Source organism: Castanea sativa, chromosome 1, assembly GCF_040712315.1.
Source record: "Castanea sativa cultivar Marrone di Chiusa Pesio chromosome 1, ASM4071231v1".
Classification (NCBI taxonomy): domain Eukaryota; kingdom Viridiplantae; phylum Streptophyta; class Magnoliopsida; order Fagales; family Fagaceae; genus Castanea; species Castanea sativa.
In genome coordinates this window covers 51,743,211-51,756,809 of record NC_134013.1, presented here as the reverse complement: position 1 = coordinate 51,756,809, position 13,599 = coordinate 51,743,211, and the positions used below count along the sequence as shown (strand labels likewise).

Genomic DNA, 13,599 nt, shown 5'->3' with positions numbered 1-13,599 from the left:
ATGCAGTCCTAGCTAATCAAATTATGATAGGTCATTAATTAAAATGATTATAATTATAACCAATTGGAATTAATTGTTCATAATCACATATAGTCAGACTCAATTTCTGATAGTATTTCTCGGCCATCAAAACTTGATTTAATGATAACTTTCAATCTGATGGTCTGATTAAGGCTTATGATCAGTCACTTTGATTGTTACAACATCAAGATCATTTTGATGAAATGAAATTAAGCATGTAGTGGCAAAAATTAAAATTCCAATTTCCAAAGTGAAATTAATCTTTTACCCGCTATGTGAGGTTACATGCGGATTATAAAATGGAGTGTCAACAAGTTGGCACTGTTCACACCCTCGTTGATCTAATCACAATAAGCGTGTTCCTTAACACTTTGGAGTCCATCACACTTGGGGTTAATGAACAATTGTTTTGCCTTGACTTAACCACTACATGACCTCTATAATCTTTCCTCCATGAGAATTAGACTCATCGAATCTTTGAGATCCATTAAGAGAAATGTTTCCATTGAAAAATTCCATATTCCACCCAAGGAGATTTGTGTTTAACGCCAATGCAATAGCCACCCTTAAGGACAAAGCAAAGAGCAAAAGTGTGCCTATCCCTACAAGCTATAAAGCATTGATTGCAGTTCTTTAGAAATGCTCGATTGCTTCCATAAGGGAGATATCAATGGGTTCCAAAAAAACCCTCTATATAACAGACCATGCAGTGGACATGAGAAGGTGTACGGTGCCATCATTGTTAAATCATTCCATGGGAAACCTCGCCATGATTGCCATCTTTGTCTATGAAAAAACCGATACAAATAGTCCTACAGGACTTGGTCAATTACATTCTAAATCACAAGAAATCCAAAACGGGAGAAATCCGTTAGCAACAAAGCCCATCATTAATTCCCTAGAGTCTTGTAAGCAAACGAACACCTTCACAATTGAATCTCTTGATACAGATTGATCTTTGTTCTACTGATCTAAACTCAATCTTGACCATTCTTGGTTGCCATTGCCATCGTTGGATCTAGCTTTCTCTCTGCATTTAGGAAATCTATGCATTTGGACTACTCTTCCAATGGAACTTCTTTAATATGCATCCAATTAGTGACTGACTTCACAATCAATTTTCTTAATTGTAGAAGATGTTTATGTAGATGTCTTTGGAGAAAACACGCTCCAACAATGAATCGGAAGTAGCTCAATACTGAAACCCAAGATGCACAAGGTTGTAAATTCTCCTAGTATGTATGTTTTCTCCATATGATGACAACTCTAAAACTATGCTTTTATACCCTTGGAAACCCTAGTGCATGGATCCTAAGTGGGTCAAGTTATCATAGGCTAAAAAAAAAAATTAGCTTAGAAATCCTACAGCTCAATTGGTCGAGAGGTGTCTAGCCAAGAGTTGAGCTTCATCAAAGCTCAATTGATCTTGAGGAGTTGAGCTAGAAGTTGAGGCAGAAGAACTCCCATGATCTTGAGCAGTTTCCTAGTTTCTTCAATGTAGTTCTTCAACACTAACTAGACACTAAAAACTAAGAGAAATGCTATGTCGACAATATATTCACAACATTTTCACAACAAATCTTAAGTGGCAAATTGTTACTGGTTGTTATTATTGGGACAAAAAAGTAATATTAGCATTTGGTTCAAATTTGAACCAATAACAACTAACCACCTATGATTTGTTGTGAAAATGTTGTGGATGTAGCACTTCTCAAAAACTAAAATCTCAATTACATTTGAAAAAAAAAAAAAAAAAAAAAGAGGAAAAAGTGTTTTGACTCAAATTTGCCAACACTTCCAATATTAGACCCTAAAACTCATGATGTTTTGTTTCGATGATGATAATAATTCTCAGAATATTCTGTTGCATTTCCTTGTATTGAAAAAACACTAATATTATATTATGTATATATGTGTGTATGTAGTTTTAATTGGTTTACATGGACTAAGGTCTTTTTATTTTATTTTATTATTTTTTAGTTTAGTCCACGTGACCTCTTAAGTAACCATCGCATCAAGAGTGTGCAATGGTAATATACCATACTTTGGAAATCATGCATATCGAAACACAATGTTAATAGGAGGGGATTACAAATCTCACTGCCAAATAAGTGATAGTAAGAAAGTTCTTTTTGAACAATTAAAGCACAATTATTTGAGTTCAAATAAGTAAACAATAACCATGGGCTTCGCCACTAGTGATCAACATTTTTCCCGCATTGACTAGGTTGTGCAATTCTCTCTTCTAGATTAAAATCAATTCTTTAGGGCGCAACTCCCTATTTGAAACTTATGACTTTTAAGACTCTCTCTTTGTTATCACTAAAAGTTCTCACTTTTATAGGTGAAATATAAGTGCATCATCCCTTTTTTGGGCTTGTCCCCTCTTTGTGACTAAATTAGGGTGTCAAACGTTCAACAATGTCAAAATGGACTGTTTACCCAAATGTTTTGTTCCATCATGCAAGCTCAAAATAACTGCGTTTTGGTGGGAGCTTTAATGTAAATAAAATTTAAATTAGGTATAAAAAAAACGAATTAATAAGATAAGGGAATGACAACGAAATAATTTTCATAATAATGAAAATTAATTTTATAATTATAGTGGGTTTAAGAGAAATATAAATAATAAAATAAAATAACATTGAACAAACAATCATAATGCGAAAGATGATTAATTTATGTTGTTGCAGAAAACATTTTACTGTAAGAAAATTATAATGGTGATAAATTGCTTTCACAATTCCTATACCATAAATACACAGGAAGGGATAGAACAAAAGCTCAAGCCATTTTCTAACTAGAATTAGTGTCCTCGTTCCAATGATTTCTCCACAGCGAATATGACAATATGTAAAAGTAGTTTCCCAAAAAACAAAAATTACAAATCTAGAAGAGGTCACTTTTATAGTGCGATTAATACCCATTAGATATTTGAGAGTTTATTTAATACTTCGAAAGTATAATAACGTAATACCCTCCTCTCTTAATATCAAGTGACAGTACAATCATACCACAAGGAGTCGTTATTACAGGCAATAGCTTATTAGTATTATTATTAAAAATAACAGGCAGTAACTTATTTCAAGCCCTGCTAAGATAAGCATCCAGCCCTTTGTTCATCATAACTGCGAAATTCCTATAGACATCTGGGTCGGGAGCACTTTCATTTGCTTTCTCATATTCGATCGACCATTTTGCATAGCCAGCATCCATGACCTGAAGATCAGCCTTGAAGCTAGTGTAGAGGTTTAAAATATCTCCTTCAAGTATAGCAAAAGTGATCAACTTATTTTCATTGTCTAAAGCTTCAATCTTTACTTTCGCTGTCATTGGACTACCTGCCACCAATTATCCCAAATAAAGCTTTCGTAACTTATATATAAGTACATCATAACTTACCTCTACTCAGAAACAGTAAAACTTAAAGAACAAATTTTAAAAAAAAATTATTTATATATAATATTATAACAGTTACAACAAATATAAAATCATAACATCATTTATATAATATTCTAACTATAATTTGAATAGTTGTATTAGCTCGGTGGTACTATCTGTTCTGAGAAAAATCACTCTATTTTTGTACCTATTAAATTATTATTATTATTGTTATTATTATTATTATAACCGAAACTCTGCTTGACCCACAATTTTTCACGTCAATATTACTTAAATAAAAAAAAATACAAAAATTCTAATTTCACTATAAAGCCGGAAAAAAAATCTCTGCCGCTTGAAACAAAACACGATTATACTCCTTCTTCTATAACTAAAACTTGATTAAAAAAAAATAAAAAAAAAAACTCTCTTCTCACAACTTCTCTTCCTTCCTATCCCTTCGACAATTCCTCCTCTGTCTCTTCGTTCTCATCTAAACACAGAACTTCCCCTTTAACCTAATTCGTTTCTATCATAAGTTTCTGATGGTGGATTCAACTCAACCAAACCCTTCGCACAATCTGGGTTTCATCCTTAATACTCTGTTTTTTTACTGGTAAGTTTTTTTATTTTTTATTTTGTTCTATAATTTTGGTTGTTAAATATGATTTATGGTTTTGTTTTTGGTTGTTAAAACCAAACCCTTCGCACAATCTGGGTTTCATCCTTAATAATCTGTTTTTTTCAGACTAGACTCTCTCGCACAATCTGGGTTTCATCCTCAATACCTTTTTTTTTTCAAACTAGATTCTCTCCGCAAACATTGCTGGTATTTTTTTTTTGTTCTATAATTTTGGTTGTTAAATATGATTTAGGGTTTTGTTTGGGAGGGTTTCTTTTGAATGATTAGTTTAGATTGATGGGTTTGGAGCATAGTGGGTTTTATTAATTCCAATTATTGGCGGTGAGAAAATCCATCTGGGATTTTAGAGTTGTTATCCTATTTCATTGTTAATAATTTTGTTATGTTTTGTGTATTGATACTTCCTGTCCTTTTATTAGACGAGCATCCTTGGCATGCCCTTGATGTTTTTGTGAGTCATTTGTTTGTGTTTGGATTTAATTTAAGTTTCTGGGTTTATATACAAATGCAAGTATATTAATTTAGTTATTGAATAATTAACTTTCTATTGTATATTATTGAATTATTTTAGTCTCATATTGATTTGTGGTTAATTATACCTACTTGGTGGCAGTATTCAGTTTTGATCTTAGCCTCCCAATCCTATAGGTTTTGCTTTCATGTGTTTCAGTTTCATGGCTTTTTTTTTTTTTCCTTTTGCCTATCTGGGATTTATGGTTTCATGATTGGGCTATATTTTATACTACCTCATGTATTTTTTTCATAAACTACTAATTCATGTTCAACTAGAATGTTTTTATGACATTAGCAAAAGATTTTTAAGTTTATTTTGAGAGTGATGTTATGGTTAGCTCAAAAACCCTTTAATGTTTGTCCTGCCCTAAATTTATATGTGGGTTATGCATTGTTCCCATTGTGAATGATTAATTTCATTGAATGTCTTTCTTATATTTGGAGGTTTTTGAAATTAAAAAAATTAACAATTTGGAGAGATGACCCTTTTTTTTTTTTTACTTGAATGAATTGACAACAGATTTTAATGTGATAGTTATAATACACTATTTGATGTGCAATATGCATTTTTTGGCAAAAATGTTGTTGTGTTGGGGGGTTGCCATTCTTCATTACTAGGAGTTTTAAAATCTGTTATCAATTCATCATAGCTTTCATGATGTTGAATAATAATTGGTATTTGGTAATTGATTTCATACTTTGAATTTCTAATTTGTTAATGCCCTATTTTGGTTTTTAAATGTTTAGTTTTGTCTTTTCTTTTCTATTTTTTTGTAAATCTTGACGAATTTTTGTAATTGAAACCCTCATTGGAGAATGTTATTCATGCTGTTCATTCTATTTTCTTTTTAAGGAAGAGAGACGCAAATAAGATGCTTAGTGAAGTGCAAAACAGGAATTCTAGGAAGACCTCCATGGACAATGAGCATATATGGAATAGGTGAGGCCCTATCATTATTGGTGGGGCATCACACCATCACTATAAATATATATAAAGGGCATTTTGTGAATTTAGTTATTGTTTAAATACTATGAACCAGATTCTCATGTTGTAGTTGCTTTATGGTTAGAATTATTAGATACATGTGTTTGATCATTAGATATTCCTTTTTTTTTTTTGGTAAACAATTTCCACACCATGCTTTTGTTGATTAGTCATAAATTTAATTAAGCTATTTGTATGTTAGTGAGAAGAACATATATTTTCATGTTCTATGGTAAGGTTTCTATTTTAAATTTTCGTGTAACCATGGACCCTAAGATTCGTTCCTACTACTGACTTTTATTTTCTGCTTTCTGCCATGCACAGCGAAGGACTAAACCTATAAAGTTTAGAAGCTGTCTACAAATTCCAGCAATAGCAAATTGAAAAGGTAGAGCTGTGTTATTTTTTCTTCCATATCTATTTTTGAAGCATATTTTGAGAGACTTCACTGTGATCCAAGCTGATATATTGATTGTTGAATCTAATAAGCAATAGTGGTTTAAACTTCGTGTTTTTGATGAATTTGGGGATACACAAATTATATTTTTTTTGTATGAATGAGAGAACAGGTACTTAATTTAGAGTCAAATCCCTCTCATATTGAGTACATGAACTAAGCCATGCCTTCCTATAGCCTCTATATACTGTTTGACTATGCCTTTATGTATTGAAGTCAATATGTGGTGATAGGCTACTTGAGGTGTTGGACATAGATTTGCCTTATGGTAATTGGGTGGTCAGATTTTTCCATATCAAAGCTACCCCTGAGATTTCATTAGGGAGGAGAAATTGAAAAAAAAAAAAATTGTGCGAAGTGCGCTTCTTTCAGTTTTCTTTTAGAGTTCTCACATGTCCAATTAAACATTTTGTTGACTTTGGTACAAATTTTTCATGTTTACGCAAAGTGTGAGAAAATTTTATATTTGAAATGGTTGGGATTTAAGGAATTGTTGTTGCCGTTGATGTCAATGACGATCTCTACTAATTTTTGCTACATTAATATTGGTAATATGTTTTTAAGAAGAATCTGAAACTTGACTAGTTTGTGTTTTTAAATTAACCTTACCTCCCATAGAAAAGATGGTTTTTAATCTATTCTATATATTTATTTTAATTTGTTGAAGTGTTTAATTTAAACATTTTCCTTCTATTTTTCTATGTCTAACAGCAAAGGTGCAATGAGAGTTAAACATTTGTGCATCATTTTCAGAATTACTTGTGATGCACAAAACATAGAAAAGTGAGTTTATCTTCATTCTCATGAAGTTCTCTTTTCTCCTCCATTTGATGTTAATAGTTTTGGAATTAATCCCATTTAAATTTGATGATTGTCTATACAAATCTAATGGACTATTTTGTGCATTGTTACAGATCTTGACTCAATATTGTTCAAAATCCTAAATCCCTTGATGTGTGCTCTATCAAATTTTCATTTGAAAGTCAGATTACTTTGAAATTTTCATAGGATTTATCAAGATGTTCAAATTTATTATCTATGTCCCTTCCCATTTCACTTTTTTTTTCTCTTTTTTTTTTTTGGGTGAATGATCTTAATCTATGTAGCAGATTGCATTGCATTGCATTGTTATTGACTACAAGTATTTTTTACATGGGCTGCCAGTGGACCCTGATTATCACAATTGGGTATTATCTGAGTTTTCTTATAAACACTCTTTCTTTTTGTATCATTATGTGCATGTTTGTATTTTTGGTTTTAATTAATTTTGGTTTGGTTAATAAGAAAGTGTAGGGATAAGTTTTGGATTTTTATTTAGTATGTTTAGGATTCAAGCATCTTTATATAGTTGTTTGGGATAGAGTTTAACAGGGATGGTGAAGGCTCAACGTGCTAGGATAATGCCTTTGAGAAGAGGTGATGGATTCCTAAAAAAGATGAGAAGCTAACAATTAACAGCTTTACATTAAGCGACATGGCATTTGGAATTGGAGTCAAAATCCAAAACCTTATGGTAGGAAACATGTAAATGTTCAATTTCAATGAATAAAAACTCAAGTCATAAATTTTTCATGGTTGTTTGCAGTTGTTCCTCTGAATGATTATTTGATTTAAAGTTTTCTTCCATTCTTCTCTTTTAGGTTTGGTAAAGGTCTAGGAAGAGTCGTTCACTTTTCCAAAAAAGGTTTGGGAAGAGTTGTAGACTTTGTTGGATGAATTATGTGGAAACTTTTGGAAATAAGAGGAAACTATAATCAAGCTTTATAAAGCTTTATTCATATGAAAACTATTTTATCAAATTTAGTTTGTTAAATTCTGATTAAGATGAATGGATAATTCAAAACAATTACACTTATTTTTTTATTTGTTCCTTTTTGTTACACAAAATATATTTATATATTGATTGCTGCATCATTATTATGTGATAAAAGTATTTCCATATATCATTTGGCTGCCACATCTATAAAACCCTAAAACTTAATACCACATGCAGAACATGTATAAACTTCAACATCAATGATGTGCCAATGGTGATTAAAGCTTGCAAGGTGTTCCATAATTATTATGAAGTTAGCAAAAAACTTGGTAAAATTGTTGAGGTCTGTTTAGGTTTTGTGCAAACGTGATTTTTTCTTGATTCCACTTGCTGAAAACTCACTTCAAATTGCTGATGTATGGGATTAAAATGAAGGAGGAGCATAATTGGGTCAAAACTATCTGATGGAATGCCCTCATGATAGCTCTTGCAGTTGCTATTGGCTTGCAAGAATGAATGGAAGGACTGCCTTTGTTATTGTAGTGGTTCATCTTGAATCGGCTTGAGTTTTCACTTTTTATTTTATTTTTCAAATATTATTAAAACTATTATAGTTCATGTAAAATTAAAAAGTTTTAATGTATAAACTATATTTTCATAAGATTTTTCCATGCATCGCATAGGTTAGCGACTAGTTATTATTATTATTATTATTATTATTATTATTATTATATACCGCACACACGTTTTAATAGCTTTACTAATATGTTATCATTTATTTTATTAGAAAAGTATAAAAAAAAAAATTGACATTTTATCTTGTTTGAGTTTAATTCAAAGATGACAAGATATAAATTTATAGTTATTTGTTTGATAAACAATACATGAATATATATATATATATACACACACACATGTTTTAATAGCTTTACTAATATATTATCATTTATTTTATTGGAAAAGTAAAAAAAAAAAATTGACATTTTATCTTGTTTGAGTTTAAATCAAAGATATGACAAGTTATAAATTTATACTTATTTGTTTGATAAACAATACATGATGTCTCTCTTAAGTAACGACGTAGATTTTTTCCATAGACAAATAAATCAATTAAAACCAGAAGACTTGATATATCCAAAGTTAAGAAGTGTGTATCTTACCAAGGTCATATTTCAAACGGATTAAAGAGCCAACTTTCATCTCATCTCCATCTAGTAATTCAAAGCTCTTAATTTTTTTCTGGGAACATCTGAACCAAACGGTTCATATTATTCATAAAGAAGCCATAAAACTTATGTGCAGGTGATTTTATCTCCACCTTAGCGTCGACCTTGGCTATTTGAGCCATGATTATCTATGCTACTAAGTACAATACCAAATATAGAGCAGCGATCACTATACAATTTGGTATGACTCGAGGCCATGCATGCCAGTGCCTTTATATTGAAAACTTTATGTTAAAGTTTTCAGAATCTTGTCAAGTGGGTTTGGTGACCAATTCATTTATACTACAAGTTGGTTTTCCGGGACTGCTCTATAATGTTTATCTTACTTTGGGAATTTATCTGAAGTGGCTTCGTGTACTTCACTCCCTACTCATGTATTCTTTCTTTTCTTGGACCATGTCACTTTGTCTCTGGAGTTCATATATATCTAGATTTAGCATTTGAGCACAAATAACCAACAAATTAACCAAGGGCAGTTTTCAGACTTCGTACTCATTGAATGCAAAAACAAGAGAATTTTACGCATACACCATCCTTTATAGTTCTGGATAACTACAGAAACGTGTTTATAAAAGATGTTACTGTATATTAAAAAAAATGATAATAATAAAAGTTAGAGAGAAAGAGATAGGTCATAGGACCTGTGGAAAATAAGAAAAAATAAGTGGGAATGTTGGTTGTTGAAAGAGATTATTTTTGTCTTCTGAGTGCAATACCCTAGTCTATGACAACCATTCATGAACCAATACTATATATGGCCTCTGTTGCCTGTGTGAATTAGACAAACCATGGAGTCCACAAGAATCTTCTTGAATTGATTGAAAAGAAAAATAAACCTTTTGGACTTGTCGACAATAAAAATAAGGAGAATTACGTGGTTGGAATCCTTTATTCAGAAAATATGTAACCAATTTGTGTAATTGTCTTAGTGGTTGCATCTATGCTATTCAAATTTATTCTTTTATATTGAACCCTAGGAGCATTTACACCCGTCTATATTTATAAAACAAAAGTGCTTAAATTTACACCTTTTTTTTTTTTTTTTTCAAAAACTACCTACATTAGTAGGTGTATAAATGTGTATATTTACATATTTGCTACAGTAATTATGTAAATATATACGGTTACTATATTTATATAAATAAATGTTAGGGACATATTTTTATGTAATTGACATATCTTTTGACAAAACGCATTTTACTTGTATTTGGGTAAATCTAAGTAGGTTCAAGATGATCATTACAAGTAGTTAAATTAAAGACATGAAAATTACTCAAGAACTATTCTAGAAAAGTGCAATCTAGGTCTCGATACTTCTTCGACAGAAGTTCGATCTGTCGAGATTCATTAAAACTCGACACATGTCTCGATCTATCAAGCTTATAGGATTCAAACTATAGTCAGTAACGTTTTTTTTTTTTTTCTAAAAGGTTATTTATTTGTAGGTTTGTATAATCCTTATTGGACTAGAAAAGCCCAAGGTTTGTGTAAACCAATTTGGAACAGGAGAGCCCATTAAGCTCCTATTTAAAGGAGGTGGAAAAAGAAAAATCTAACCCTACAGAGCTTCATAAGGTTTTCTTTTTGAACCCCTAGCCTCTTCCTACAAAAGAAAGGGTTCTTGCTGCGTTTCTTGTACGCCTTTGGATTCTGTAACCAAGCAAAGTCGTTTGCACCAATATTGAAGATCTTATTAGTGTTTCTATGTAAAGCTGCTGCAAATCAACTGCAACAATCAAAGGGTTGTTGTGAAGTTAGTCACATATTGGGATTCGTGCAAAGGAGTAAGCTGTGTACTAGGATTCGCGCATCAATTAGTTAGTCACGTATTGAGAGCCGTGCATCGAAAAGGAGAGATTGTCACTATAGAACAAGTTCAATTATGTATTGGGGTAAGAGTTCAACATTAGGTTGGTATAAGGTATTGGGATTCCTTTATTTGTAACCGCTTGTTTTGATAATAATGGATTCTCGGGAGTGGTGACCATAAAATCACTAGATGGGGTTTTTACCTTGGAAGTTTTTCCCATTCGTAAACAAATCATCGTGTCAATTTAATTTCTGCTGCATTTAGTTATTTGGTGATTTGTTTGTGCTACCACACTCATTGCATGTAATTGAACCTAATTAATTCACTTGGCTAATTAATTGGTTAACTCATCACAAGGGGTCAATACATTCTTGGCCTATCAATAAATATTTTTTATTTATAATTTCTCTCTCCCTCTCACTCTCTCACTCTTTCTCTTTCTCTCTTTTCAAACTTTTTTTCTCTTTATCTCCCTCTCTCTGAGCTTTCATGGGCGATCCTTTCTCACTAACACTCGTGCAAAGCATCTCCAATCTCATCCACTTTCATTTAATCTTGTTCTCTTTGTTTTCTTTGCACCGAGTTTAGTCACAGCTGAAACCGAATGACCACAACCACAGTGGTTTACGGCAATGGTTTATTGACGTTCGTCTTCTATTTTCTCTTTATTTGATACGTGAATTTGGAGATTTAGATTCTCTTTGTTTAATCTGTAGATTTGAGAATTTAGATTTTTTTTGTTAAGATCTGATGTTGCCTGCACTTGCTTGGTTTGGATTTTGATTTCAAATATATTTAGGCTCTGTTAATCAAAAATTTAAATTGGTATGGTGGGTTTGGTTTAAGATTTCCTTGGATTTTTTGTTTGTGTTGTTGTGGATGTAAGTCATGGTTTGGGGTTTGTTTTAGCATGTCTAATACGGTGTTATGTGTCTGGTGGTGATTGTAGTGATGGTGGTGGTTGTGGCCGCTACAAGAGAGAGGTGGAGAGAGAAGGTTGAAAGAGTAATTAAAAATAATGAAAATGTTATATTATATTGAAATAAAATTTTAGAATAGATAATTTGATGCAAGTGTTTTTGAAATTCGATTGTGTAAAATACAAAAATTAAGTTTGAAATTTGATTGTGTAAAACACAAAAAGTTAGTTCTTATGCTAAAATAGACAAACAATTTTAGACGGACTAATGTGAATACTCTAAGAAAGGTATGCATAGACTGTATGGTAACTAAGGTTGACTTAGGAGAATCCCTTAATTGGAACAAAGTCAAAGACAATTACTATTCATTGATTTAGTCAATCAAGGATATCAGCATATATTGCATGTGATATGCATAATACTAACATCCCCCTCAAACTCAAAATAGATGCTTGATGATGTTCTAAATTAGAATGTAAACTCGTGTTGATGAGAATGAGAATAAGAATGCTAAATATTCGCATCGATATATTACATTGAATATGCTAGAATAAATGTGGAAGCAAAAAAATAAAATATAGAATATAAGAACACGAGAATTACGTGGTTTAGCATACGACCTACGTCCACAGAAAAAACCCTTAAGGACTACACCTATGTTACAATAAACCCTAAGATGGGCATATATAGGGTGCATTTGGATACCGTTTATTTTGCTAAAAACTGAAAACAATAAAAATAATAATAAAAAGTTACTGTTCATGCGCGGGTTACTGTTTATTTGCCTATTTGCATTGTTTATGTCCCATGAACAGTGCAATATGCGCTGGTTTAAAAAAAAAAAAAAAAAAAAAAAACCCAAACGCAGCAAATAATTTGAATCCAAACGCATACATAATAGACTAAATTCTAAATTAATAGACTTTTAGTACAAGTAGGAGACTTGCCTTGTATACAAAGTAAATTTAGGCTTGAGCCTATACTAATAGACTAATATATCTCTAACACTCCCTCTCAAACTCAAGGTGGAAGTTTGATGAAACCTTGAGGTTGGATAAACTTGAAAAAATCCCTTTCCTTTAGTTTGGCTTTGTGACGATGGTTTGTGGAAGATAGTGGCCTTGCAATATTAATGAGACTTCTAATAGTGGCATAACTATATCAGACAGTTTTGATGACAACAATGGGAGGCCAAAGAAGAAAAATGCAGTGAAGAAACACCAAGGAAGACAAATACTACTCTTAAACACACCGTAAGAACATAAAACTATGGCCACTGGAAGGTGGCTCTGATACCAAGTAAAATTTTAGTATATATATACTATGTTAAATATAATAGAGTAGATGCGGAAGCGAAAATATAAAATATTGAACAGCTGAACAAGAAGGTTGCGTGGCTTAGCTTAACGTCTATGTCCACAAAGAAAACCCTTAAATGTTACATCTTTTTTGTTTTTTTGCTCAATTAAGGGTTACATATTTATTATATAAGAGTGTTGTACAAGTGTTACAATGAACCCTAATACGAGTGTGTCTATATATATGTGGTATACTAAACTTTATACTAATAGATTTTTAGTATAAATACGAGACTTAATTTGTACACAAAGTAAAAATAGGTTTGGGCCTACGCTCTATGGGGTAATATATCTCTAACCGAAAATGAGCAAGGAGGGTGCTTAGACCTCTTGAGATTGTGTTCCAGTTTTCTATCGTAAGTTTTATTTGTTGAAGTTTAAATATTCAAATAGTTCTACCAGCACATGTATTTGTCATTTTGTTGATAATAATATTATTATTTTATTATAGGTGTATATCAATGACAAGTGGCTGAGGTTTTTTTTTTTTAAACTATTATTTTATAATAAGTTTGATTTGGAGAAATTA

At 31.6% G+C, this 13,599-nt stretch overlaps 1 long non-coding RNA gene across 1 annotated transcript; it reads left to right on the top strand.

The window, feature by feature from the left end:
• The first annotated feature begins 3,765 nt into the window (after positions 1-3,765).
• Positions 3,766-7,211, top strand: LOC142621629 (uncharacterized). Its single transcript, XR_012841818.1, has 4 exons — positions 3,766-4,018; positions 5,868-5,931; positions 6,712-6,783; positions 6,915-7,211. It is a non-coding gene; the product is annotated as an uncharacterized LOC142621629 (long non-coding RNA).
• Positions 7,212-13,599: the final 6,388 nt, after the last annotated feature.